We start from the raw sequence: 5,717 nt of genomic DNA, 5'->3' as shown, positions 1-5,717 counted from the left end.
TTTCAACTCCTGCCTTCTTTTTCTCAATTAATGCCCAATAAATTTTGCTCCAGCCTCTTTTTTACCCTGTGTGTGTCTACTTGCCCCATGTGTGCTTCTTGTAGACAACATATGGTAGGATTTAGGTTTTGAATCCACTATAATATTTGCTTCTGTTTTATGGGTGAGTTCATCCCATTCACATTCAGAGTTATGATTACCACATGTATTCCCATAGTTTTTTATTTTTTCTTTTAGTCCTGCCCTTTCTTCTTTCACTATTTCCTTCTACACCAGTGTTTTGCTTTTAATCATTCCCCCTATTCCTCACCCTTATTTTACCTCCCTTCCCAACCCTGCCCTTCTTATTTCCTTTTTATTTTTCCTTTAAGATCCACTCTCTCTTCCCCTTCCTTTTGGGAGTTCCCACCTTATTTTCCCCTTGGTTTTTCCCTCTCAGTTTCCCTGTATGGTAAGATAGAATTTGATACCCCAATGGATCTAGATGCTCTTCCCTCTCAGAATTTATTCCACTGAGAGTAAGGTTTAAATATTACCTATTAGCACTCTCTTCCTCTCCTTCTTATAATAGTATTATTCCCCTCCCCCTCCCATGTGCCTCTTTATATGGTATAATTTATCCTATTTTTCTTTTTCCTTTAAGTTTCTCTTGGTGCCATCTTCTATCCTACCCCCTTTTTTACATATCATCCTAAACCACTTAGTATCACAACCTCTACCTATGAATAATTCTTCTATCTAGTATGATAGTGAAAACAATTTGACCTTACAGAAGTCCTTAAAATTTTTTTCCTTCTTTCTTGTTTACCTTTTCATGTTTCTCTCAAATTTTGTATTTGGACATCAAATTTTCCATTTAGTTCTGGTCTTTTCTTTAGGAATACTTGGAAATCTATATTGTTAAATACCCATACTTTCCCCTGGAAGTATATAGTCAGTCTTAATGGGTAGGTGGTAGAAGATCCTTGGTTGTAGACCCAATTGTCTTGCCTTTCTGAATATCATATTACAAGCCTTGTAGTTCTTTCTCATGGAGGCTGACAGATCCTGTGTAATCTTGACTGGGGCTCCTTGATATCTGAATTGTCTCTTTCTGGCTTCTTGCAATATTTTTTCTGTAGCTTGGAAGCTCTTGAATTTGGCAATTACATTCCTGGGGTTTGTCTTTTGAGGATTTAATATAGAAGGTGATCTATGGACTCTCAATGTCTATTTTGCCTTCTTGTTCAAGAATATCAGGGCAATTTTCTTGGATCATTTCTTGTGATATTATGTCAAGGTTTCTGGTTTTTTCTAGGTTTTCAGGTAGACCAATGATTCTCAGTTTGTCTCTCCTGGATCTGTTTTCCAGGTAAGTTGTCTTTCCAATGAGATAATTCATGTTTCCTTCTATTTTTTTCATTCTTTTCATTTTGCATTATCAATTCATACTGTCTTGTGAGATTGCTAGCTTCTACTTGCCTAATTCTAGTCTTTAAAGACTGGTTTTCAGCTATGATCTTTTGATTTTCCTTTCAGTTTGGTTCATCCTACTTTTCATGGATTCTAACAGGTCAGTTCTCCAATTTACTTATTGCTTTATGTGATTTCTGTGTTTCTTTTTCCAAGTGGGAGATTCTGCCTTTTAAACTGTTATTTTTTAAGTTACTTGCATTTCTTTTCCCACTTTTCTGCCCATTTTTCTTCCATCTTTCTTACTTTGTTCTTAAACTTTATTTTCAGTTCCTCAAGAGCTTGTAACCAGTTTACATTTTTTTATAAAGTTTGGATGTGTTTGCTTGTTTGTCACTCTTTGCTATCACCTCTGTACTATGCTCCTTTTCTCCATAGAAGTTATCCAGGGTAATAGGCTTTTTATTTCTTTTGGTACTTATGGATTACAGATCCATCATGTTGGTTGCCATTGCTATGTTCATTTTTTTTCTCTGAATTATCTTGGCTTCTTAGCCAGAAGTCTGAGTGAGGTTGGCAGGCAGTTCTTGGTGTAATGGGCTTTAAAGAGTCTTGCCTTGAGGCTATTTTTCCAGTCTCCATTGGGTCTTCCAGGACCATCCTGGGTCTGCTTGGCCAGCCTTGGTCTTTCCTGTCTCCATACCCATACTCTGAGCTCTCAGCTCCAAACTCTGTGCTTCTCAGCCTCAGGTTTCAAGTCTCACTTCCAAGCCCCTATCCTTCCCTCAAAGGTATGGTTGTGGTACTCTCAGCCAGCCCCTGAAAATTTAGAGATTGCCCCAGCCCTCACTCTGACTCTGGCCCAGTAGGTGGTGTGGTGGGGGCTTAATTAGCTCATGCTTTGGCAGGTGTAATTTTATCCCCCTAGAGGATGAAAATGCCCAAATGCTGTCTACCTTCAAGGCTGCACCACTTGGCAGAGCCCCTTTCCTCATGTGATTTTGATTTCTGTCCTTTTGAGATGCTTTGTTGTGATCTGTAGTAGGAAGAGTCATGAAGTTCCTTCTACTCTATAGCCATCTTAGCCTGGAAGTCTCAATGCCATAAGCTTTAATAGCTTACTTATATTAAGGCTATATTTGCCTTAAATTTTAATAGTTTGAAACTCCACAAAGACATTTAAGCCCTTTTGAATATATTGTTTTGTTCTGCTGGAGTATACTCCTTACAGGCAAAGATTCTTACTTTTTTTGGCTTTATATCCCAAGCACCTAGCACAAATCATGGTATATAATTGGCATTTCATAAAAATTATTGATTAATGGATTAATATACTTCATTTGGACCTATTTTCTAATAAAGTGTAGCTACATGCTCTATAAATACCTTCAAACTGATATGAAGTATCAACTTCGGGCAAAAATCAACAAAAACATTCTGTCCTTTCCAGAGCAAATGAATTCCTTTTGACAGAGAAAACAGAAGCAAAATAAGTTTTGAACAGTTCCATTTTAATCTCATCCATCACCACCATGAGTTTCTATAATTATTTTATCTTTTTTCCCTCATGTAACAAAATAAACATAACTCCAATTTTTTGTCTTCAGGTTTCTTTACCAGCCTTTGCTGTCTCTGACCATTGACTCATCTGACATGATTTTTATAGGACAGTGTCCTACAGTTGTGTCCAGCCTCTATTCATGGTCCTTCCTTCTATCATCTCTACATGTCTAATAAAAATCTCAATTCAACAATTCCCTTTCATTTTAAGGGAAAAGCATTAATATCTGGAGGAATAAAACAGCAACATATATAATTTGTTGCCAAAGTTCCATTTTATAATTGGAGCTATTCTAAGTATTTTTAAAGGAAGAAAAAATTCCAAGAGGCATAGGTAAGTAGGGAGTCCTTTAGAAGCATGGGAAACAGCTAATGGTATCCATACAAAGGTGTGGGCATAGGAAATAAAGTGTCATTTATGGGAAATAATATGCAATTAAGACCAACTTATCTCCACATATTTTATTTGGGGAGGACAACATTGAAACTTATGCCAATGAAATATATTTTTCAAAAGTCTTAGGTAGCAGCTTTGTGAGAGAGAAAAAAAATTAGAATTAATATCTTGAGAGCCAAGAAGAGGCCTTATTCAGTACCTTATATTGCTATGGCTTAGAACTTCCAGATCAATTAAACTAGAAAGAGGTAGATATATAGGGGAAGGGGAGGATAGGCAAAGAACCAACTTTGGCTTTTTTCTTCTGGGTCTAAAGTCATGAACCCTAGGTCCACTTTGATTGGTCAAAATCTAGGAGTTGGGAGAGAATTTCTAGAACAAATGAGTCATGAGGATATTAGGAATGTGACAGTTGATTTTTTTCAGTCCCAAACTATTTGCTAAGTACAAAAATGGACATAGGAGATAATGGATCCTAGTGTTTCATACCAAAACAACAACAACAAAAAGTAAATACTAATGCAGCCTTATAAGGAGATATTTTTACATTTATTGATTTATTCATTTCATAAACTGAGTACTTATATGCCCTTAGACCAGACAGATGCTATAAGACTGAGAAAGAAATATAGCCAAGTCCTAATTAGTACAGATTATGAATTCCATTAATAGTCACATCATTCACATTTTCATTGTATGTTTCCATTGGGCTAAAACCAACGAGCGTATTCTACATATAATTGTAACTTTGAACAGGGCACATTTGAATAATGCAACCACTTCACAGGATTCATTCTTCACAATAATTGAAGCTATTAGTATATGCCAGAGATATCAAACTCAGATAGCCACAAAGACATTGGGCAAAACTCCCAAGAACAGTTCAAATCAGATTAAAATGTAATGTAATGAAGAAATGTTTACTAAATAAATAAAATTAGAATACATCATAAACAATGTTAATTTGTGGTTTTCTAAGTCAATATGTGAACCCAGAGTGTATATTTAAGTTTGAAACCACTAGTATACACAAAACTCTTCACTGAGGAGTTTACAATCTAGTTAAGGAAGCAAGACAAATGGAAGATTAGCCAACATTTAAAAATAAAAACAGTATGACAGGAAGCAAGAGGTAGTGAACAGAAGGCTAACTTTGTAGTCATTTAGGAAGGTCTAAAAAATCCTGCTTCCATTACATACTGGCTGTATGACCTTGACCAAGTCACTTGAGCAAAGGTAATACCAGCAACTTTCAATGACTGTGTGTCAAAGGCAAATTTTAATTACTTATTTTTAAGAATTTCCACATTCAAAGTTATTCACCCAATTGAAACCATAAGCATGGATGTTCTTACACAAGAGTATCAATAAAAAAACAAACAAAAATTCCATGTAAACATTCAAACAAGGTCATTGTATGTACTTTCAGTTAAAAAGTCCAGCATTGGTAGTATCCCAGTCTTACACAAAAGTGATGTTATATGATAGTCCTGAAAACTCCAAGTCATAATCTAAACAATAGGCATTCTTTATTCATCTAGGTTTTTTTCCTATACAGGCATTTAGACATAACACGAGTAGTTATGGATCCCATGCTTAACACAATTAGAAGTATATTATCCACCAAGAGGAACATTAGGAGCACCTCATCATCCATCAGGAACATCTTTTTGATTTGGACTCTCCACTGGACCTCCTTCATGATAGTAGACATCTTTGGCAAGAATATATCTCTATGTTTCTTGCTTTGCTCAGTATTAATGACTGGAAGTTAATTAAACAAAATTATCTCTGCTCTTATATCTTTCAAGGTATTTTGCATAAATTAAATGTATATAAGAGAGAAACTTTGTTAGAAGAGAGCTTTTAATGTGACATTTTCTCTGTTGAATTAAATGCATTGTTATAATCAATAAGTAATTACATCATAACCTTGTTTAATCAATGTATGATGATAAAGATATGGCCTATTGTACAATATCACTTATGAAAGTCTATTTCCTATAAATATGCTCCACCAATGATGGTCTCAATGCACATGCAGAGTATGATCATAAAATTTTTATGGTGACAGGAAAGGAGGCCTATAAGCCAATAGTTTAATTTTCTCTCAGTTGACCTTTATTTTAGTATTAATAAACTCCAAGATTTTTTCATTTGTTTTTTGTATCTACTTCTCCTTCATGTATTTTGAAAATCATTCCTTCAAAGTCCTCACCATTGTAGTGCTATTGAACAGATCTCTTCTATGAATACTTGATCTAATCCAGTTATTTTTCTCCATCTATATTCATTTTGGGGTCACTTAAAAATACATTCAGGACTATGGTTTCAGAGTATATATATATACATATATATATATATATAT

At 34.9% G+C, this 5,717-nt stretch overlaps 1 long non-coding RNA gene across 1 annotated transcript; it reads left to right on the top strand.

Annotated features, from left to right (window-relative positions):
• Positions 1–1,314: 1,314 nt before the first annotated feature.
• On the top strand, positions 1,315–5,490 carry LOC123236303. The gene is made up of 4 exons (XR_006505413.1): positions 1,315–1,351; positions 1,519–1,552; positions 3,000–3,286; positions 4,908–5,490. It is a non-coding gene; the product is annotated as an uncharacterized LOC123236303 (long non-coding RNA).
• Positions 5,491–5,717: the final 227 nt, after the last annotated feature.

The sequence above is a fragment of the Gracilinanus agilis genome, chromosome 2 (genome assembly GCF_016433145.1).
Source record: "Gracilinanus agilis isolate LMUSP501 chromosome 2, AgileGrace, whole genome shotgun sequence".
Classification (NCBI taxonomy): domain Eukaryota; kingdom Metazoa; phylum Chordata; class Mammalia; order Didelphimorphia; family Didelphidae; genus Gracilinanus; species Gracilinanus agilis.
Note: the sequence above shows the minus strand (reverse complement) of the source record. Positions and strands in the feature narration are given on the sequence as shown.